The sequence below is a fragment of the Pan paniscus genome, chromosome 5 (assembly GCF_029289425.2).
Source record: "Pan paniscus chromosome 5, NHGRI_mPanPan1-v2.0_pri, whole genome shotgun sequence".
In the NCBI taxonomy this organism is placed as follows: Eukaryota; Metazoa; Chordata; class Mammalia; order Primates; family Hominidae; genus Pan; species Pan paniscus.
In genome coordinates this window covers 184,947,359-184,972,233 of record NC_073254.2, presented here as the reverse complement: position 1 = coordinate 184,972,233, position 24,875 = coordinate 184,947,359, and the positions used below count along the sequence as shown (strand labels likewise).

The 24,875-nt window shown below is 36.8% G+C and overlaps 1 long non-coding RNA gene across 6 annotated transcripts in view; it reads left to right on the top strand.

Moving 5' to 3' along the window:
* Positions 1-8,153, top strand: part of LOC106634928 (uncharacterized) — a 57,824-nt gene extending 49,671 nt beyond the window's left edge. For 4 of the 6 annotated variants that reach the window (XR_004672268.3, XR_008625821.2, XR_008625824.2 and 1 more), the window contains one exon: positions 431-7,406. This is a non-coding gene — a long non-coding RNA (uncharacterized LOC106634928). The other 2 variants (XR_008625823.2, XR_008625825.2) reach the window with 2 other exon arrangements.
* Positions 8,154-24,875: the final 16,722 nt, after the last annotated feature.

Here is a 24,875-nt window from a genome sequence, read left to right as displayed (position 1 = left end):
ATTCCATACAAACACCAAAGAAAGCTAGGTTGGCTATATTAACATTTAAAAAGTAGATTTCTAAAAAAAGAATATTATCAGGTATAAAAGATATTTAACAATAATAAACATGTCAAATATTATATACATATATATCTGTTGGCATAAATCTAGATAACAATGTTTGTGTAGGAAAAGATACACTTCATTTAAGTTTTTTAAAATTTTATTCTTACATTATTGTAAAAGAAATCTCTTATAATGTATTAGAATTTCCTTCATTTGGTAGTTATTTACTCCTTGTCATTTTCTTATTGAGAATGTATGCTTCCATTCCTTCCTATTATTTGAGTCAATATTTATGTATTCTGCTGAGTTAAAAATAAAACATTTGAACTTCTTGATTTATTCTACTATTTTTTATTGTCTAATTAAATAATTTGTATTTCAGGTTTCTGTATCCAGTGAAAATATCATTTAAAAGATAAACATGAAATAAATGTTTCCAGCTGGACTACACTATGTAAAAATGAAGTTATTTAGGGTGAAGAATAATGACACCACATAGATAATCATATTTTCAGTAAAAATGAGCAAAACCAAAAGTAAATAAATTGATACATGTACGTTTGTGTGTTTTTACTTCTCATAATTTTACTTAAGGTATCTAATTGTCTAAAACAAAAATTATAAATCTGAGATAGCTCATATAAAAGAAAAATATCATAACATTAGCACCAATTATAATATGGGAATGAAATTAAACCGTTGTCAGTTCATTGCATTTGTAAAGTAGGAAATTGAAGCTTGAAGTGTGAGTTGAGAGATAAAAAGCAACTTTCAGATGTGAACTGAGAAGTGTGAAGTAGGACATGGGAAACGCCAATGTGTAATGTGCTACTGACTTTGTTAAATGCTACGTTTCGAATATAATATGCCTAACTTTGCATATCATATGCCTAAGTCAATCATTTATAAAAGGAGTAAAATGAGAGGTAGCCAATAGTACTTTCAGTAAATAAAATGGAGTGCAAAAGTAATATTTAATCAACCCAGAGGATGCAAAAAAGGAGTAAGAGAGAAAAAAAGTCATAGAAAAAAATGAAAAATGATACAATTTACACTTAAACATAACCATATCAATAATTATATTAAATGTCAGTTGATTAAATATACCAATTAAACACAGAGAGTGCCAGATGGGATAAAATCACTTACTATATTCTGGCTAAAAAAGACATATTTAAAATTTATAGACACATGTGTACTAAAATTAAAAATATGAAAAATATACCATAGAGAGAGTAAGCATAAAAATGGCATGGTACATTAATATCAGACAAAAGCAATGGGAAGAACTATTGTGTATAAAATACAATGGAAGACATTTTTAAAGAATAAAACTGGAAATTTAACTGGAAGCACATTCATAGTTGGAAATGTAAAGCCCTTCTTTAAAGAATGGATAAAATAAACAAACAAAACCAGCGTGGATACAAAAGGGTCAAGTATATGGATATCCAGATCCTCCTTGGCTTACAATGGTGTTACCTCACAATAAACCCATTGTAAGTTGAAAATGTTGTAAATTAAAGATGCATTTTATACACCTCACCTATGGAACATCGTAAATTAGCTTTGCCTACCTTAAATATGCTCAGAACATTTACATCAGCCTACAGTTGGGAAAATTATATAACACAAAGCCTTTTTATAATAAAGTGTTGAAGATCTCACGAAATTTATTGAATACTATAGCTAAAGGTGGAAGTGGAAGGATTATATGAGTACTCAAGCTACATTTTCTACTGAATACTGACCATTATAAGTCAGGGAGTCAGGGACCATCTGTAATTTTTGTTTACTCTGAACTGCTACAGAAATAACATGGATGTGTCCATACCTTCTTAGGACTTAAGCATAACCGTTACCATAAAACATGACAAGCACAACATAAAAAGTAAAATTTCTAACTAATTTCTCTCAAACATTAACAAATATTAGAAACTTAAATTCCATAATACATATAAAGGATGCTGCATCGCAACCAAGTAGGGCTTATTATAAAACTCTAAAGTTGGATAACAATTGGTTATCAATCAATGTTTTCTTTAACCACATTAAGAATCAAAGTCATAACAACCATATTATCTAGATAATTTCAGAAAACATTAAAAAATCAATACCCATTCTTTACTAAAAATTACTATTAAACTAATAATATGAGAGTCCTTTTAAATTATTTAACTGATTAATTAATTAATAATTTTGAGGCAGGGTTTCACTCTGTAGCCAGGGCTGGAGTACGGTGGCGTGATCGTGGCTCACTTCAGCAATCCTCCTCCCTCAGCCTCACAATTAGCTGAGACTACAGGCATGTGTCACCACACCTGGCTAATTTTTAAATGTTTTTGTAGAGATGAGATCTCACTATGTTGCCTAGGCTGGTCTCAAACTCCTGGGCTCAAGCAATCTTCTCACCTTGGCCTCCCAAAGGAGAGTACATTTTTAATTGAAAAAGAAAAACTATTAATAAAGCCATGATTTTCAATGCTGGGATACTGAAAACATCCCAGTACCACCTCTTAGATCAAGAAAAATGAAGAGATGCTTGTTATTCTTCTTATTCAACAATGTTCTGAATTATCTAGCCTCTGTTACAAGGTTTTAAAAAAATTCCACATGAATTTTAAAGGTGAAATCAAGCCTGTCATTATTTGCAGACAACGTGATGATATATCTAGAACATCCAAAGAATCAACAAACTATTTAAAATTCATATTTAGAATTAACAAGGTTGCTGGACACATGGTCATTAAAAAAATCAAAACCACAATGAGATACCATCCCACACCAGTTAAAATGGCAATCATTAAAAAGTCAGGAAACAACAGGTGCTGGAGAGGATGTGGAGAAATAGGAACACTTTTACACTGTTGGTGGGACTGTAAACTAGTTCAACCATTGTGGAAGTCAGTGTGGCGATTCCTCAGGGATCTAGAACTAGAAATACCATGTGACCCAGCCATCCCATTACTGGGTATATACCCAAAGGACTATAAATCATGCTGCTATAAAGACACACACACACACGTATGTTTATTGCGGCACTATCCACAATAGCAAAGACTTGGAACCAACCCAAATGTCCAACAATGATAGACTGGATTAAGAAAATGTGGCACATATACACCATGGAATACTATGCAGCCATAAAAAATGATGAGTTCATGTCCTTTGTAGGGACATGGATGAAATTGGAAATAATCATTCTCAGTAAACTATCGCAAGGACAAAAAACCAAACACCGCATGTTCTCACTCATAGATGGGAATTGAACAATGAGAAAACATGGACACAGGAAGGGGAACATCACACTCTGGGGACTGTTGTGGGGTGGGGGGAGGGGGGAGGGATAGCATTAGGAGATATACCTAATGCTAGATGACGAGTTAATGGGTGCAGCACACCAGCATGGCACATGTATACATATGTAACTAACCTGCACATTGTGCACATGTACCCTAAAACTTAAAATATAATAATAATAATAAAATAAAAAAATAAAATAAAAAAGTCAGGAAGCAACAGGTGCTGGAGAGGATGTGGAGAAATAAGAATGCTTTTACACTGTTGGTGGGACTGTAAACTAGTTCAACCATTGTGGAAGACAGTGTGGCGATTCCTCATGGATCTAGAACTAGAAATACCATTTGACCCAGCCATCCCATTACTGGGCATACACCCAAAGGATTATAAATCATGCTGCTATAAAGACACATGCACATGTATGTTTATTGCTGCACTATTCACAATAGCAAAGACTTGGAACCAACCCAAATGCCCATCAATGATAGACTGGAATAAGAAAATGTGGCACATATACACCATGGAATGCTATGCAGCCATAAAAAAGGATGAGTTCATGTCCTTCGTAGGGACACGGATGAAGCTAGAAACCATCATTCTGAGCAAACTGTTGCAAGGACAGAAAACCAAACACCGCATGTTCTCACTTATAGGTGGAAATTGAATAATGAAAACACTTGGACACAGGGAGAAATATGTCACACACCAGAGCCTGTCATGGGGTGGGGGGAGGGGGGAGGAATAGCATTAGGAGATATGCCTAATGTAAATGAGGAGTTAACGGGTGCAGCACACTAACATGGCACATGTATACATATGTAACAAATCTGCACATTGTGCACATGTACCCTAGAACTTAAAGTATAATAAAAAAATAAAAAATAAAGGAAAATTGAAAGATTAAAAAAATACAAAAATAAAAAACGTAATTGTATTTTATGTTCTAGCAACAAACAACTGGAAAATGTATATTTCTAAAAGTTGCCACTTACTATTGCAATATCAATACAATATCGCAATATTAATAATATCAAATACTAGAAATAAATCTAATGAAAGAGAAGCAATATTTCCCAATTGTATGTTCACATATTGAAATATTCAGTGTTGTGAAGATGTCAGTATTTCCAAAATTTTTCTATAAATTCATTTAAATCTCAACCAAAATTCAAAATCCAAGAAAGTTTTTTTTAGAAATTGATACAATGATACTAAAATTACAGAAATGCAAAAGCACAGGATTAGTGAAGATGGTCTGGAAGAATAAATCTGGGGAATTTATATTTCAAAAATCAAGACCTAACAAAAAACTATATTAATTAATACAGTTCAGTGGAAAAATTGGTGGTTGGTGCTATGTAATTATATTCTCTTCTGGAAAACAAAGTGTACATGGAATCCTATTTCAGACAAAATACAAAATCAAATTTCAGATGGAATTCATATTTAAATTGATATTAAAATGAAAACTATTTTAGCAGGAAACAAGAGAACATCAGGCTGACCTTGGAGTTGAGCTGATTTCTTAAAGAAATAGGAAAAAAGCAGCAACTACAAAAGAGGAAAAATATATACTGAAATATATTACAAATTATTTAAAGTGATTAATATATTGCAAAAGCAAGCCCCATCATGGGAGAAGATCTTCTAAATACATACGGTCAACAAGAGGCTGATCTCTGGAATACATAAAGAACTCTAACAAGCAAGTAAGTCTAAGATGGACAATCAAATTAAAAGAAAAGCAAAACTTGAAAAGACATCTCACTAAACAGAATACTCAAATTACCAATAAACACATTAATTTGCTCATCTGTGAGTCATCAGGGAAATGAAAATGATAACCCTAATGGGATACAATTCCACTTCTACCATATTAGGTAAAATGGAAAATGCACTAAAAAAATTACCAAGTGTGTCAAGAAGCTGATGCAATTAGAACTGTCCTATAATGCTAATGGGAGGGTCAACTGGGAAAACTACTCTAGAAGATTGTTGGGAAGTATCTATTAATGTGGAACATGAGTAAATCCATGACCTAGCAATTATATCATGAGGTATATGCTCAACAGAAATGTTCACTTGATGTGCAAGAATACTCATAGCAAGACTGACTGTAACAGCTAGGAAAGAAATTTGATCATATGCAGTAATGCCTTACAAGATCCATACTCACTCATTAGCACTACCTAAAAAAAGTCTACCATAAATAGAAATATTTTAAAAAGTATGAAATTATTTATATAAACAAAATCTAGAATATAAATAGTAAGTGGAGGATTATCATGATGGGAGATTTATTCTTAAGATATTATATAGTCATTAAAATCATACTCACAAATATTATTTAATATCAAATATTAATGGTTTTTAAAATGTGACCTGAGAACCCCTGAATTAAATGCAATGGACTTGCAGAGGTTCCTCTTACTCTCTCACAAGTGTACAGGGTTTACTGCTATGGTTCAAGATTCTATATTTGTAACTAATTTTTTTTTTTTTTTTTTTTTTTTTTTTTTTAGAGATGGAGTCTGTCTCTGTCTTCCAGGCTAGAGTGCAAGAGTGCAGTGGCATGATTTTGGCTCACTGCAGTCTCAGCCTCCTGGCCTTTACCAATCCTCCCACCTCAGCCTCCCAAAGTGCTGGGTTGTGAGCCACTCCTGCAGGAACTAACCTTTAAGAAACTGCTATTGACTTTGGGTTATTGATACACATCACAATTATCTAGAAAGACAAATATAATACTCCTTCCTTTTCCAAAAATGTATCTGTGTGACGCCCGTTATTTTTAGTATATATATTAACAAAAGCAATATATTGCACTACATTGAATGCAGAAGCAGACATGGAAATTCAGCTGTCTTCTTTTAAGCCAGATATTAAAGACATTTGTAAAACTTTAAAAGAATGACCCCTTCTCAATAATATTTTGCTTTGAGAAGCATAGGTATCAGAAGATATATTATTTTTGTTAACGTGTAATCGATTTATTATTATTCAATGACTAAATACATATTTTAAGTTTTTCTCATTTTAAATTCTGATATGGTAAAGTCATTGATATATCTTACATAAACCAAAGTTCTTGGTGGACTCAATAAATTTTAATAGTGTGGTTACAGAGGTTAGAATGATTAAGGGCTACTGACACATGTAGCAATACTACAAAAAACTTCTGTAAAAACACAGAATATAAGTTGAAGGCATGGATCTTGCCAATGTATGGCAGGTGACCTGGGGGTAGGTTGCTCCTCGATGACTCTGTTTTCCTACCTTTGAAGTATGAAAAGAAACATATCTATCTGGTGTGTTTTTTGTGATAATAAAAGAAAATAAAATTTGGCATATTACAAATGCTCATTTTGTATCTCTACTAATAATTAGTATATGTTAGGTTAGAAAATATTTAAAATTAATTTCGCTTTGTACATAAAAACAACTTTTGTTAAAATGAGAATAGTTAGACTGGATGTGGTGGCTTATGCCTATAATCCCAGTATTTTGGGAGGCTGAGGTAGGAAGATCACTTGAGGTCAGGAGTCTGAGAGCAGCCTGGGCAACATAGTGAGACTCTATCTCTACAAAAAATTTTAAAATTAGCTGGGCATAGTGGCACACGCCGGTAGTCTCAGCTACATGGGAGGCTGAGGTGGGAGGATCACTTGAGCCCAGGAGGTTGAGGCTGCAGTGAACCATGATCACGCCACTGTACTCCAGCCTGGGCACCAGAATGAGAATCTGTCTCAAAAAAAAAAAAAAAAAAAGGATTAATTGAGGGGATGGGCCCATCACATTCGCCACAACTGAGCAATTAAATTCTTAATATCTAATCTTAAAATAACCACTAAGAATATGCTAATCCACTTCATTTTTAGTAAAATAAATGAATATGCTATTTCCATATATTTAATGAATATGGTAATTTATTTCATTTTTAATGTTGTTGATCATCTTGATTGGGACATCTGGAATCCTTACTTAGAAGGAAGTCACATAGTCTCATCAGGGCTACTCTGCTGGTAATATAAATAATCCTTGTGGTTTATCTTCACCCCAAACTCCAGGTCAAGTGACTGCATTGAACCTTCAACATCACATTACTAACGTAAGTACGGCCAACCTACTGCAGTTATGGGCAAAATAAGGAGTCTCAGAGAGAATGTCGATAAAACGAGTAAAGTTAAATGCATTGAGCAGTAAACGCAATAATGCCGAAACTGAATGTCATGTTTTTGCCCTGATTTGAAGAGAGATCTTCTGTATAACGATCTGAAGAATGTGGAGAATCCTTCTCAGGCTCAAGGAGGCGATGTGAGCCTCTTGCTCGTTGCAGTTGTTCTTGCTGTAAAATTTCTTCCATACTAGAGAGCTGTACCTGTTGAATGCTTAATGTCCCTTTCTTCCAGATCTATGATTCTTCCGCCATATGTTCCCCAGATTGAAAATAGATTTCATTTCTTTAAACAAAAATTATTTTGACATCTTAGCTTTCATATCCTAATCTACTCAGCCAACCTTCCTTTTCGATTATCCTATGGGTGCTAAGATGTCATGTAAAAAATTTTCATTTAATTTTGAAACTGCCATTGAACATACTTTATAATTAAAGTAAAAGCATTATTAAAATTGAGCTGGAATTGTGTTTGCTTTGATATGCTGTGTGTAATATTTCTTGAAACAGGCTGATTCAATTGCGTATTTAAAGACCGAGTTTGTCAAGTTAGCAACGTGAAAGAATGACAGGTCTAAAACAGAGTAATCCTGGGTTTAAAAAAAGGAGAGACAGAGACTCTTTGAATGTGTTGTGGAAAGGGAATCCCACTAAACAATCCAAATATATTCTTTCCAAGTTCTTTTGTGGAGTAGAAAGTGGTTTTATCCAGATGTGTTTAATTTATTCGGAAAGAAAAATACATTTTTTCTTTCTTATGTTAGTATTGTATGTGCTTACAGGTCATGAAAAATTACTTTCTTGCTTTGAATTTCACAGCAATTGTGAGGATCTCTGAACAGGAGCTATTTGTACATGAAGAGACAGGCAGAAAATTCAGTTAAATTGTTCTAATTGATCTGCATAGTAAGTTGAACTGGGTATTTTTTTTGTCTGAGGATTGTTTCCTTCCCTTGTATCAGAACTTCTTCCTGTCTCCATAGGGAGGAAAAAAGGAAAATAAGACATTATCTAAAAATTTTCCTGGAGATTCAGTAGCATACATTTGCTGGAATGTAGTGGACACATTATTCATATCCACTAAAATATGTACCCCACTGGTATTGGCATTAAGAGACGTAGAATTGGTTTTATGGTTTCCCAATAAGATATTTTGTTAGATTATGAATTGTACTGGAGAATCCTGGTATTTATGTAAGATGGGAAAAATTAGATATGTAATAACATGATGCTTTTAGCAATTATTTAATTTACAAACGCTCAAATAACACACACGTTTTAAAAAGATAGATGTGAATGTAGATATATATAGATTTTTAGCTGAAACAGTGTTGTGCACACTTGAACATGTGTACGCATATGCAGTATGTGCAGTTCTTATTCTACTTTTATACTGTCATTGCAATAATGGTTCCTAACTTCTATTACTTTTATTAACTCATACCATACTCTGCCTCATAACGGTTTATCAGAGCTTAACAGAAATACATATGAGACTACAAAATGTAAAATTTAAATCAGATGGATGAGGAGGGCAAGAAAGCAAAACTAAGAAACTGTGGAGGTAAGAAAAGTGAGAAAAAGATAATGAGAAAAAAACTAAGATAAAGCCACTCAATATTTATGCTGTAAAATTCCAATGACGTCTCTCTCTCTCCACTCACCTCACAAGGCTCTGCAGGGGAGGGCCAGATGTTTGGTTTCAGATTTTTTAGAGACTACTGCCAAGTCACATGAAGGTCACATGCCTAATCAGTGGGGTCCCTAACTGGCCAGAAGAAACTTAGTCCCCCTAGACGTCGGCCAAGTCCAGCGTAGCATGAGCTTTGGACATTGTTGCTCTGCCCATGAGGATGCCCTTGCTCTTCCAGTGGGGTTTCTACCACTCCCTTTTCCCTGGCAGGCTTGGCGCATCAATCCTGTACTAAAGGTATCTTCCCTGCCCACCATCACACCTTAAAAAGTCATTTCGGGCATCTACTCCAATACACGTATCTCCTCTTTAAGTTTATGTCAGCCCGTGTGTCCATCAGAGGAGAACAAGAGAAAAATGAATAAACAATAGAAACAGTATCAGCAACAACAACAAAACAAGCATCTGGACAGTACTTTCTGTTTCTGAGCTCGCAGTCATTAATTTTTCTGTCACTCTTTTTATATGAAGCAGCTGAGGGAATGTTAGGATTTAGAGCGTATTTTCCATCTGTTATCGTGGCTCAGCCCATCATGTGCAAGAGCTTAACTGGAGCTGCTCAAGATGCCTGGGTCTCACAGTTGTCTAAGGGTGGGAGAGGAGTGGAGGGGGTTCCTAATAAGAATGAGGTGCCCACTCTTTTACTCTCCTCCAGTCACCCAGTACCACGACTAAGTGAAATACTCGATTTTACCAATAAGGGATATTTCTTTCTTTCCACATGAACAGTTTTACTCAACAACCATCACCAAAAACAAAACAAAACAAAGAAACAAACAAACAAAAAACCCCACACCATTTTAATTTTATTAACCTGGAATTACCTGAAATAACCATGGTAACAAGTACTGAAATAACATAAATTGCTTATATAACCATAGAAACAGTACTACAAAATGGAAATTACCTATAATTTATCTCAGTTTCTTACCCCGAAAATAATATAATGTGTATTTTTCACAAAACACGTATTTTAGCTACAGTAGCAATCAAGAAGTTATTCAAAACTTATTTAAGCCTTTCCAAAAGCTATCAGTTGTTATTTAGTTGCTGTGGTTATTTCTTATTAATAATTTTCTAGGTAAATGACACATAAAATGAATTAAAATATGACTTAATGCAAACTACAAGCAAGAAATTAAAATGAGAACGAATGTTTTGTGAAGGAAAACCAGATACTTCTGAAAGATACTGATACAAAGAGTGCTCTGATCAGCCAAAAGATGGAACAACTGCCTATGTCAACTCTGTTTAGTTTCAGGTTTCTTTTCCTTTGAACAACATTTGATATTTCTATTTTTCTATATGTATTTATAAATCTACAATGGGCCATGTCTGTTTTATATAACCCACCAAGTCAAAACTGGCCCATCAGATCCCTACGTACATATACTGGCAGGGTGCAGGAGGCTGGATCCAGGCCTCGGTTTCTTGCTACCCAGTTCCTGCCACACTCAGGCCAGGAGACCCAGGAAAGCCGCTCAATTTCTCTAACTCCCTTGAGTCAGAGAGTCACACGTTGGGCCCGTGAAATAACTGAAACCACCTAATGCCTTAGGCTGAAAGGACATACTCAGAGGGGCGGGGATATAAGTTCGCAGGTCACTTCACGGACTTCACCAATATCCTCCTATTTATTTTGACAATGTAGCCTCTCTGATGATCTAGAATAGAGTCCTAGCATACATTAAGCCCCACAACTTTTCATTTGATTTCATTAATAATGACATCTGTTCACCTAGTACTCACGTATAGTATTTTTAAAGAGTTTTATTAAGATATAATTCACATACCATAAAATTAACTCATCAAAAGTGTAGAATTTCGTGTTTTTAGTATACCCAGTGAGTTGTACCACTCAAGACCGCGTTTTAATTCTACACATTTTTACATCCTGCTCAAAGAAACCCCTTACCCATCAGTACTCACTTCCCATTCTCACTATCCCACCCACAGCTACTAATCTACTTCCTGAATTTATATGTACCCATTCATCCTTATTCTACTGCTGAAGCAAATGTGGTAAAATATTTGCATTTGGGAAATTCAAATAAATGACAGATCGAAGTTCTTCAAACAATTCTTGCAACTTTACTACAAGCTTTACATTGTTTCTGAGATCACATGGACACAGGAAGGGGAATATCACACTCTGGGGACTGTGGTGGGGTGGGGGGAGGGGGGAGGGATAGCATTGGGAGATATACCTAATGCTAGATGACGAGTTAGTGGGTGCAGCGCACCAGCATGGCACATGTATACATATGTAACTAACCTGCACAATGTGCACATGTACCCTAAAACTTAAAGTATAATAAAAAAAATAAATCAATAAAAAATAGAAATAAAGCTTTACATGGTTTCAACATGATACAAAAGCCTATTTTGCACTCTCTCACAGTCTTTTCTTCTTTTGTGTGTTTTAATTTCCAGTCATCTCTTATTCAACAGAAGTTATTTTGAAATATGTATATTATATATTTACATAATTATGTTCTTATACACAGGACATGTAGTCCTTAATAGGTGCTGTAGATCAAATATGGTCACAATTTTCTGCATAACTCCCTTTAAGAGATACAGTCTATGTCACTGACCATTAGATCTGTTCCCTGTGATTTGCGTTCACCAACAGAACCTGGCGGAAGTGACACTGTGGAAGATTCAGAGCCTGGGTCTCAGGAGCTTGCAGCTTCTGCCTTCAGTTCCTTAGATTGTCCTGCTTCCAAATACAGAAGGCTGGGCCAGCCTAGTGAATAAATGGAGAAGGGTGCAGGGAGAGAAAGGGGTGAGAGAGTGGTGGGAGAGAAAGGGGTGAGAGAGTGGTGGGAGAAAAGAGAAGAAAGTTCCAGCCCCCCATCAGCTCCCACCACGAGTATGTGAGGACACATCAGAATTCCATCCAGGTCTGAATGGCTGGCTGATGCAGTCATATATGTGAGCCAAGCAAGATCAGCAGAAACATTATGGTTGTTTTGAGCCACTAAGATTTAGGGTGGTTTTTGTTCTGTTTGTTTTTACAAAGCAGTAGGTTTGGAAACTCAACCATTCTTTACTATTATTATTAGTTGTCTGCTTATGTACAGATACGTTGATCCTTCCACTAGTCTCCTGTCTATTCTGTCTTCTGTGGACATTTTTACCCTTCCCAATCCTGGTGCACCACTGACAACACTGTATTTGGTCTTCTTTTTCAAGCCCTCTTCTGGACATCTCTCAAATGAAGAAAGCATGTCTTAGACTGGTTTTGAGACAAACAAAAACTTCAGGGAAAAGCAATTTTATCTTCAATGAATGCTGATATATCAAAACTGCAGGACAGTAGGCCAGCAGGGCCAAGAGGACCATGCCTCCAGATGAGTGGTTTCCCACTGTTCAGTTGCTGCTCAGGGAAAAATGTTTCTGGCAACACATTAAATATTTATTACATATTTAGCTTTGAAATCTAAAATACGTAATTATATATTTACATATAATAACTACATATTACATATGTAAATTCTTACATAGTTAGCTTTGAAATCCGCTGACCCTCAGCATCAAAGCCGTCCCTGGCCCATCATAAGTAGTCAACACATATTTGTTAACGGAATCAATAAATGACCTCACAGTAGTAACTACCTCTTTGAATGGCAAGATATTAATCCACAGAGTTGAGCCCTTGAAATCTGAAATAGCCTTTGTCTCACTAAAGCGCCTGGATTTTGAGAGCTGGCCCCTTTTGTTTGTTTTTCTGATTTGAATTACTACACACACACACACACACACATATGAATGTCCAATGGTCAAAATTAAGAAGACTTTTGGGATTCAGGAATTCCCCACCATCTTTACTACTTCTTGGGTTCGTTTCTTTACCAAAACATGATGTGTTTAATTTGGTCATTTAACAGCATGTCTAATTACCCTACATTACTGCAAACCTGTAAATGCAGAGAACAACATAACGGTTTTAAACTTTTGTTTCTGCATGGTTGAAAATTTTGTCTATAGCAAAAATAATAACAAATGCAACAAAAGGATGGAGTTAGTGTTGCACACTGTTTATGCAATATCTGTAGAGATAGTAGATAGAGAGCAATTATAAAAATAATTGGAACAGAGGCACTGGTTCTCCACTCAACCATTCTTTACTATGATTATGGTATCTGTATGCATAGTGTCTCTGCCTGCTAACAGACCACGACCAATCCATTCTGTATAATAAAACAGAATTGTCTGGAGCTTTATTTTATGAACCAATAATTTGACTCTTACATTTCCCTTTTTCTGCTTATCAGGCTAACTATTACAGATATTTTTCCACTGATTAAGGAGAAAAAAAAACAAACTGAAAGTAAATCCTTCTAACTGGCTCTTTCTAGTGGTCCCCCTGCTGCTGCTCCGCAGCGGTGGGTTGGGCTCGCCAGCTGCCACACTGAAACCTCTGACCACCTGTGAGGATCAGGGAGCCTTTTGAGTCACTGCTATTTTTCAGGAATAATTCTACATGGAGATGGAGTCCAAGAGAGACTTTATGCTGCATATATTTAACACTTATTCTTTCCTTTCTGTTATAAACAAGAGTAAGAAACAGCTTCTACTAGAAGTAAAGAAGAAGAAATTTTTTAAGCACTCATTATATCAGTGCCCACAATACACACCCTACATACTGAGGACTTTTCTTTTTCATAATTATAAGGCTAAAACCAAAATACAATCAATATAGGTATTAAGTACATTATATTTTTTTAATCTAATCTCCATGCTTAGAATGGCACCAAGGAAATAAAGGGCCCTTAATAAATATTTATTTATTAAATACATGCAGATAATTCAGTAACTTATTTAAAGAGTAAGCATTTAAGAGAGAATGCTGAGTAACTATGATCATTCCACAAATGACTGGCTAATCAATCACAGTTGTATTGAGCCATTAACTGACACATTTTAGATAATTTCCAAAGACACCAAAACCCAATGTCTTAGGCTCAGGATTTTTGTTTGTTTCTTTGAGATCAAGCCTTCGTGTTTACCAACCTTTAAGTGATGATTTTGCATTCCTTGTGAGTTTTGGTTTGCTACAATATTTTTGTGTTTACTTTGTATCATGACTACATTTACTGCACACAGCTGAAATAAAACACTCAATGGAAGGCTTGACAGCTGAATGGAGGGGTGCATGCTGGCTATTGTCTTAGTCTGTTGGCTGCCTTAACAAACTACCACAGACTGGATGGCTTACACAGAAACTTATTCCTCACAGTTCTAGAGGTTGGGAAGCCCATAATCCAAGTTCTAGCTGATCCGTGTCCAGCCAGGGTTCTCTTTCAGGCTTGCAGATGGCCACCTGCTTGCTACATCCTCACGTGGTCTTTCTTTGAAGCACTCACAGTAAGAGAGAGCGAGCTCTCTGATGCCTCATCTTATAAGGAAATTAATTCTACCTGATAAGGACCCCACTCTTACGGACTCATTTAATCTTAATTACTTCCTTAGACGCCCCAGCTCTAAAGACAGCCACACTGGGGGTTAGGGCTTCAGCATAAGAATTTGGGAGGACACAAACATTCAGTCCATAACATTCCACCTCCAACCTCCAGAAATTCATGTTCTCCTTGTGTGCAAATATCATCCTGACAGCCCTGAATGTTTTAACTCATTCCAGCGTCAACCCTAAAGTCTAAAGTCCAAAGTCTCATCTAAACTCATCTAAATCAGACATGGGTGAGACTCAAGGTATGATTCATCATGAGGTAGAATGCCTCTTGTATTAGTCCTTTTTCACACTGCAGATAAAGAAATACCCAAGAGTGGGTGATTTATAAAGAAAAAGAGATTTGATGGACTCAAGTTCCGCATGGCTGGGGAGGCCTCACAATCATGGTGGAAGGTGAAAAGCATGTCTTACATGGTGGCAGACAATGGAGAAAATGAGAACCAAGCAAAAGGGTTTTCCTCTTATAAAACTATCAGATCTCATGAGACTTACTCACTACCATGAAAGCAATATGGAGAAAACTGCCCCCATGATTCAATGATCTCCCACTGGGTCCCACCCACAACATGTGGGAATTATTGGAGCTACAATTCCAGATGAGATTTGGGTGGGGACACAGCCAAACCCTATCACCTCTCTACCTGTGAACATGTGAAAACAGACAAGTATGTACTTCCAAAATATAATGGCTAGACAGGCACAGCATGGACATTCCTATTCCAAAGGAAGAAACAGGAAAGAAGAAAGAGTTGATGGATCCCATGCAAGCCCAAAACCTAGCAGGTAAATTCCAATAGATCTGAAGACAAGAATAAACTTTGGATCAATGCTTCTTCTTCCAGGCCCACTGAGATGGCAGCATCACCCCCATAGTTCTGCAGGGAAGACCTGCTCCTTCAGCTGTGGTGGCCCTGCCTTTGGGACTTTACCAGGTGGTTCTGCCTATAAGGACTTTGGTGACAGCAGCCAAGCCCATTGAAACAGAGGCGGTAGCTTCCTCTTTGAAACAGAGGAGGAAGCCCTAATAACCTCTGAATCACCTTCAGGGACATTCTTTTCTTTTCTTTTTCTTAAAAGATGAAGCATGTTCACAGCTCAATAGCTTTATGGTCCCCTTCTGTAGATTCCAGAAATCCAATAGCCTTCTTTCATTGTGTCATGCTTTCTTAGGTTCCCTTACTTCAAACTGGCAGTGTCTCTGCAGGTATAATCCCATCTCTACTTCTGGCTTCCGCTGAAGTGGCTGATTCCATTTGCGGTTTACAGAAACATGAATCTTATCAAGTAGTTGTTCATCTACACCTGTAGTGTTCTCTTTGGAACATGTTTTCTCCTTTTTTGCAATATGGATAGTCTGGGAATTTTCTAAATCATCAAGTTCTGGCTCCCTTTTGCTGAATACTTTCTTCAATTTACCTCTCTTCTCTCATATCTTACTCCTCATGTAAGGAAAACCGAATATGCTTCTTCAATATTTTTCTTAGAAATCTCCTCAGCTAAATATCCAATTTCATCACTGTCAAAGTCCACCTTCCACAAAATGCCAGGACACAGTTTAGCCAAGGTGCTTGCCACTTTATAACAAGGATCACCTTTACTCCAGTTTCCAATAACCTGTTTCTCATTTCCACCTGAGACCATACTAGAATGACCATTCCCATCCATATTTCTACCAACAATCTGTTTATGATGATATATGCATTCTCAAGAAGACGAAGACTTTCTCTCCAGGCCTTCTATTTTCTTGCTGTCCTCCCCAGAGTCAACTTTAACGTACACATTTCCACCAATAGTCCCTTCATGGTAATCTAGGCTTTTTCTGGTATGTACCCCAAAACTCCTCTAGCCTTTACACATGGCCCAATTCTGAAGCTGCTTCCTCATTTTCAGGTATTTGTTACAGAAGCACCCACTAATATTTTTAGTACTAAAATCGATCTGTTCAGGCTGCCATATAAAATACCACAGACTGGGTTGCTTAAACAATAGAAATATATTTCTCACAGTTCTGAAAATTGAGTAGTCCAAGATCAATGTTCTGGCCAATGTGATTTCTGGTGAGGGCTTGCTTCCTGGCTTGCAGACAGCTGCCTTCCCACTGTGTCTTCCCATGACTTTTATTTGGTATGTGCATAAATACAAAGAGAGAAGTGGGGTAGGGGGAAAGAGAGAGGGAGAGGGGGGGGGGAGAGAGAGAGAGAGAGAGAGAGAGAGAGAGAGAGAGAGAGACGCCTGCACAAGCACAAGCTCTCTCTTAAGGATACAAATTCTATCAGATCAGAATTCCACCCTTATGATCTCATTTAACCTTAGTCACTTCCTTGAAGGACCCACATCCAAATACAGCCACACTGGGCTTGAGGCTCTAACATATGAAATTTTGTTGGACCCTAAATTCAATCTTTACCAATGGGAAAATTGAAGATAGGACGTTAGAACTTACCCAGTCTGAGCAACAGAGAGAAAATAGACTGAAAATAAGCAAGAGAGCATCAGACACCAATAGGACTTTAACAAAATATACATTTATGTTATCAAAATCCCAGCAGAGAAGAGAAAATAGGTGGAGTTAAAAAGTACTTTAAAAAATAATGGCTGGAAGCTTCTCAAATGTAGTGAAAGACATAAAACCACAGATTCAAGGGGCCGAGTGAAACAGAAACAAGATAAAGTCAAAGAAATTCATACTAAGACTCATCATAGCCAAACATCTGGAAACTAAAGAAAAAGAAAAAAATATTAAAATTAGTGAGAGAGCAATGACACCTTAACCATAGGGAAAGGACTAATAAAATGACAGTGTATTTCTTACCAGGAACAACAAATGCCAAAAGAAAGTGGCACGTTTTTCACAGGCTGAAAGAAAACAACCATCAACTCAACAATTTCATGTCCAGTGAAAGTATCTTTCAGGAATGAAGGGGGATCAAGACATCATCAGTTCAAAAAAAATAAAGAGATTATTTATTTTCAGAATACTTAACATGAAAGAATGGCTCCAGGAAAAAGAAAAAAATTATAATAAATCAAAATATAGAGATATAATACAACGATAAAAGTGTCAGTCCACCAAGAAAGATATAAAAATCCTAAACATGTATTTTCCAGACAACAGAGCTGCAAAATATTTAAAGTGAAAACTGATTGAACTGAAAGAAAAAAAACAGACAACTTCACAATCAAATACCCACTTATGATAAAAACTCTCAAAAAACAGTCAAGAAAGGACTTCCTCCACTTGACAAAAAACATATACAAAATAACTACAGATATCATTATACTTAATTAGGAAACACTGAATGACTTTCTCCTAAGATCTATATCAAGGCACAGATATCGGCTCTCACTACTTTCACTCGACATTTACAGGAAGGTCTAGCCAGTGCAATTAAACAAGAAAAATAAATAAAGTGCATACAAATCTAAAGGAAAGAAATAAAACTACTCCCATTTGTAGACTGCATGATTATAGATGTAGAGTAATTCCCAAATGCTAGTAAAAATATTACTAGAACTAATTTAGAGCTTACCAATGCCATAGAATATAAGATAAACATACAAAATTCAACTGTATTTTAGTATACTAGCAACAAGCACGTGTACACTGAAGTTAAAAACACAATACCATTTATGATCATTACAAAAACTTGAAATGACCCAGATATCCCTCAATGGGTGAACAGTTAAACTTTGATACGTCCATATTTTGGAATACTACTTAGCAATAACAAAGGATAAACCACTGATGTATACAACATGGATGAATCTCTTGAGAATTATGCTGAGTGAAAAAACAAGTCCCAAGTGTTCATATGTTGTATAATTCCATTTATATAAGATTCTTCAAATGACATAATTATACAAACAGAAAAGATTAGTGGCTGCCAAAGTTAAGGAGGGGATATGTGGGGCAGAAGAAAAAAAAGCAATATGAGAGATCTTTGTAATGATAAAAATTGTATCTGTCAGGGTTCTCTAGAGGGATAGAACTAATAGGATATGTGTATATATATGAAAGAGAGTCTATTGAGGAGAAGTGACTCACACGATGCTAAGGTGAAGCCCTATGATAGGCCATCTCTGCAAACTGAGGAGGTAGGAAGCCAGCAGTGGCTCAGTCCGAGTCCCAAAACCTCAGAAGTAGGGAAGCCAACAGTGCAGCCTTTAGTCTGTGTCTGAAGGCCTGAGAGTCCCTGTTAAACCACTGGTGTAAGTCCAAGAGTCCAAAAGCTGAAGAGCTTGGAGTCCGATGTTTGAGGGCAGGAAGTATTCAGCACAGGGGAAAGATGAAGGCCGGAAGACTCAGCAAGTCAGCTAATTCCACCTTCTTCTGCCTGCTTTTTCTAGCTGTGCTGCCAGCCAATTGGATTGTGCCCACCCAGACTGAGGGTGAGTCTGCCTCTCCCAGTCCACTGATCCAAATGTTAATCTTCTCTGGCAACACCTTTACAGACACACCCAGAAACAATACTTTGCATCCTTCAATCCAATCAAGTTGACACTGAATATTAACCATCACAGAAATGTACCATGTTGTGACTTTACTAATGTCGACATCCTGGTTGTGATATTGTCCAATGTTATACAAGATGTTACCATTGGAAGAAATTAGATAAATGGGTGCATAAGGTCTCTCTGTATTATTTGGTACAACTAAATGTAAATCTATAATTATATCTAAACAAAAATCTCATTAAGAATAAACATATATCATCCTTGCACTTCTGGATGAGATGGAGTACAGGGATATACCCTCCCACTACAAACAACCTCCAGCAGACAAAATATGTGAAACCATGGTTAGCAAGGCAATAGGTATCAGACAAGTGGACAGTGATCCATAAAAGTAGGAAAATAAAGTGAATCCTATGACCATCCTATTTCACCGACTTGAGAGGGTTTATAAGCCATATGGAAGGGAGTAGTAGACAGGAGGGGCTCCTGCAGACTCCCTGAGTTGAGAAGACCGGGATAAGAGTCTTGGAAGGAGAAGGTACTTGAGTTCACAGGTTGGGGTAACACAGAAGAGGAAGCTGCACAGCATCTTTCCCAGGGTCCCCAGGGAGCATTCAGTGGAGTCCCTTACAACCACACGCATGCCAGGAAACTCACCGGGGCCACAGAAGAGCCACCCAGAAGGATCAGTAGTAACAGTGCTGAGAATAGTGTCTCTTTCCACAGGCAGACGGGAAACACTCCACATTCACAAGCAGCCTGTAGACTGTGCTGAAGTATCTGGTTGCAGGGTTGGGAATAATTTGCACTAAACTGAGCAATGCCCTGAATAAAAAAGTAAATAAAAATTTAAAAATTTTAAACTGTTTCCAAGTAACTGAACTGCATTCCAGAATAAAGTTCAAGGACATTTATAGGAGTTAAAAAAAAATCAAGCACACAAGTTAAAATTTACAAACCTGGGCATCCAATAAAAAATTACCAGGCATGTAAAGAAATAGGAAAATGACTCATAATGAGGACTAAATTCTTCCATCCATCCATCCATCCATCCATCCATCCACCCATCCATCCATCCTTCAAAATTGACCCAGCCCTGACACAAATGTGAGAATTGGCAGAAAATTACATTAAAACAGTTATTATAACTGTATTTCCATATTTCAAAAAGTCAAGTGAAGACAGGGAAGGCATAAAAAAGACCCCAATCAAACTTCTAGGGATGAAAATTACGGTATAGGACATGTAAAATTTCCTGGATAGAATAAAAGTGAATTAGACCTTGCAGAAAGAGAAATTAGTGAATGTGAAGACTTAGAAATAGAAATGATCCAGAATGAAACACGGAGTGAAAAATCAATTTTTAAAAATCAGCAAAGCAGGAGTGAGCTGTGGGACAACTTTAAATCACCCTAAAATGAGTAATTAGAGTCCCTGAAGAGTAAGGAGGGACTAGAAAATATATGTGAAGAAATAATGGCTAGAACGTATCCAAATTTAATGAAAATTATACTCGTACTTCCAAGAGTCTAAAATCCCCCTAAGTATTAGAAACATAAAGGAAACACCACCAAGGAATATCAAAATCAAATCTCCCAAAACAATGATAAAATCATGAAAGCAGAAAGATCAGTCTGACATCATATCATACATGGATGTATCTGTCCATTATCTGACCCTGGCTCTAGCACGTAAGTGTGTAAGTCACCTATTTCTGCATAGCAAACTACCACCAAAGTCTGCAACCTTAGATAGCAAACATGCATCCCCTCAACATTATTGTGGGGCAGGGATCTGGGAGTGGCTTAGCCACGTGCCCCTAGCTGGGGGTCTCCATCAGACTGTAATAAAGTTATTGGCCAAGGGCAGGTAGCTACATCGGGCTCACTCAGTGTGTCCGGCCCCAAGTCTACTCATGGGATGTTGGTCCTTGATGGTCCTTGGGGGTATCGGTTTCTTCCACTGTGGACCTCTCTCAGGCAGCTCACAATATGGCAGGTCTTCTTGCAGAGCAAATGAGACAGAGGGAAGAGATAGCGCCCAAGAAAGAAGCCACTGGTGACCTAATCTGGAAAATGACATTCCAGAATTCTTGTCAAATTCTGTTAGAAAACAGTCATTAGGTCCATTCCATGTGCACAAAAGGAGGAGGAGATTACACAAGGGCTTGAATGCCAGCAGGAATTACTGGGACCATGGTGGTGGTGTGTATCATAGCAAGCTCCCTGGGCTCCAGCACTCTTGTTTACCACTGTATTCCCAGCTCCTCCATGGTGGCCAGTATCTAGTAGACACTTAAGTATTAGGATGGGTGAAAATACAAATGAATGGTCTGCTAGCCTGGAAATGCATAGTACAATTATCTGAACCAAAACAACAACTTTGATGTTATGATCCAGTGCCATTTGCATTATTAACCAATAACTTGGGACAATTGGTGGTACACATTTCTACAGTACCCTTTATTTCAGAAAGCAAGGGTTTAACTCCACCTGAGGTATTGAGCAGATGTGCCAAATTCTAATTTCACTTTTTAAACAATGTAATTAAATAGATTTTTTCATTAGATCATTAGATAGTGGCTTGTGTTTTTATGAAGCAAGAAACAAGAAAATTCTTCGCATAGCCATAGAATGGGAGGTTTAACTTTGATAATTCCTTCAGCATTTCATAAACTGCTTGTATTTATGTAGTAATGAAAAAATACAAATCCACACATGTTTCACTGCAGGAGAAATAAATGAAGCCCAGTCTGGAGATACTTGTCTTTAATCATGAAATGTGCAACATTTGGCTGCAGTGAATTCGCCATTTGTCTCACTAATGGAAATCCTCAAGGGTGCTGAGAGCCCCGCAGACAAATCCTCAGGGCTGTGTCTGTGCCCTCCAGGGACTTGGGCATGAGTTAACTGTAGAGATTAGAAGATCCGAGGATACTGATTCTAGATCATGTCTCTGTCAGGCAAGCCCTAACTTACACGATTCTCTTTATCCTAAAAGGCCCCCATAAAGACATACATCAGAAACACTGCACATTTTCAGCCATAGGGCACCAAATAAGAGACAGCGACGTTTTGTTGTCTTGTGATTTATCTTCAGGTCTGTTAGAGGCATTGTGGACTCAGTCACCTTTCCTGGATCCAGAGGTTCCTGTGTTCTTAGTATGTTTTCTGTACCTTTCTCTGGGTTTCCTTGAATTAGGTGTTACTGCCTAAAACAACAGGAGAAAATAAGTCAGTATCAGAATATTCAGATGTGCAAACAAACACGGGGGATCATTTTTATCATAAATATGGCCATTTTTATTATAAATATGGACATTTTTGTTAACTTGGTCTACATGTTATTATTGCAAACTATTCATCAGAGTAGGTCAGTCCTACATGGAGGCCATTAGCATTTGATAGTCTAGCTGAAAAGGCAGCAGAGGCGCTAATCTTTTCAGCTGTGCATGACTCATGCTAGTTTACTATGCTAATCTCGTAGGTCTTTTAAACACTCACATCCCCACCAGATAGCATAGTATTTTCAGATCTATTTAACCAGATTTATTCTCTGACCTCATCACTCAGCTGGTGCAGGGAGATGGTTACCAGCAGTATTAAATCCCATTTTATCTGTAATATTGTATCTTATAAGGAATTTTACATTTTTCATGTTTTCCTTATATTTCAAAAAGATGCCATTATTTAAAATATAATTATATGTAAAATATAGTAAGAGTAGGCTGGCCACAGTGGCTCACACCTGTAATCCCAGCACTTTGGGAGGCCCAGGTGGGAGGGTCCCTTGAGGCCAGGAGTTTGAGACCAGCTTGGATAACATAGTGAGACTCTGTCTCTACAAAAACAATAAAAAAAAAAAAGAAAAGAAAATTATCTGGGTGTGTTGGCACACCTGTAGTCTCAGCTATTGTGGAGGCTGAAGATCACTTGAGCCTAGGAGGTTGAGGCTGCAGTGAGCCGCGATGACACCACTGCACTCAGCCTGAATGACAGAGCAAGACCTTGTCTCAAAAAAAAAAAAGTAAGAGTAGAGCTATTTAAGAAAGTCATTTAAGGGTGCTAAATACAGTTACATACAAATGAGAAGCTGAGTTTGCTTTCTTAGTTAACGTTGACATCCTAGAAATAAAAGGTTATATTTACAGCACATCATAAAAAATACTAAAATTCTAATACATTTTATATTTGTGTTAAAAAATAAAAACAAGACAATAAAAACAGAAATATAGAAGAATATATAGGTGGATTGTCCTTATCTAAAATGCGCGGTTTATTAGCATTCTCTAGAGGGATGGGACTAACAGCATAGATGTACATATGAAGGGGAGTTTATTAGGATAATTGACTCACATGATCACAAGGTGAAGTCCCACAATAGGCCGTCTGCAAGTTGAGGGGCAAGGAAGCCAGTCCGAGTCCCCAAACCTCAAAAGTAGGGAAGTTGACAGCGCAGCCGTCAGTCTGTGGCCGAAGACCTGAAAGCCCCTGGCAAATTAACTGGTGTAAGTCCAAGAGTCCAAAAGCTGAAGAACTTGGACTCTGATGTTCCAGGGCAGGAAGCATTGAACACGGGAGAAAGGTGAAGGCCAGAAGACTCAGCAAATCAAGTCCTTCCAACTTCTGCCTGCTTTATTCTAGCCATGCCAGCAGCTGATTAGATGGTGCCCACCCAAATTGAGAGTGGGTCTGTCTCTCCCAGTCCACTGATTCAAAAGCTAATCTCCTTTGGCAACACTCTCACAGACACGCCCAGAAATCAGACTTTGCATCCTTCAATCCAATCAAGTTGGCACTCAATATTAACTACAACAGTTGGGACCAGAAGAGTTTCAGATTTTGGATTTTTTTTAAATTTTGAGATATTTGCATATACATAAGGTGTCTTAAGGAAGGGGCCCAAGTCTAAATACAAAATTCATTTATGTTTTATACACACCTTATACACATAGCCTGAAAGAAATTTTATATAATATTTTAAATAATTCTGTGCATGAAATAAAGTATTGACTGTGATTTGACTGCATCAGATCACATGAGGGTGAAGTGTGAAATTTTCCACATGTAATGTCATGTTGAAGATCAAAAAGTTTTAAATTTTGGAGTATTTTGGATTTTGGACTTTCAGATTAAGAATGCTCAACCTACATATCTGATCTGGAAATCAAAGTCATTTTCAAACCCAAATCAATACAAAATACAAAGACAAAGTAAATATAAATTTGAATTTAAACATGTTAAAATAATCACAAAGCTAACTTTAACAATTGTAAACGAAGGAAATGATTGCAACAAATATATAAGAAGGAGTAATAAACTATTGTAGAAACAGCCCATGTAAGTAGATAAGAAAAAAATGCTAAAATTCAATAGGAACTTAATTAAAACCTGACTATTAGAAAAGAAGAATTACAGATGATTAACAAAACTATTAAAATTATTCCACTTAATAACCAAAAAAAGCAAAATTAAAACAAAAATATGATTTTTCAGTTTAAGAGATTAGTAATTTTTTCTTCAATGGTAATATGCAATTCTGGAAAGAATGGAATAAAATGAGCTCTCTGACATACTTAATGAAAAATCAGTCATTTTGAGAGATGGCAATGTAACGCTTTCCTTCTCTCTCTTAAAATGTTCGTTACCTCTTGGAAAATATTTGTGTTAGTGTGTTTTCACACTGCTGTAAAGAACTGCCCGAGCCTGGATGAGTTACAAAGGAAAGAA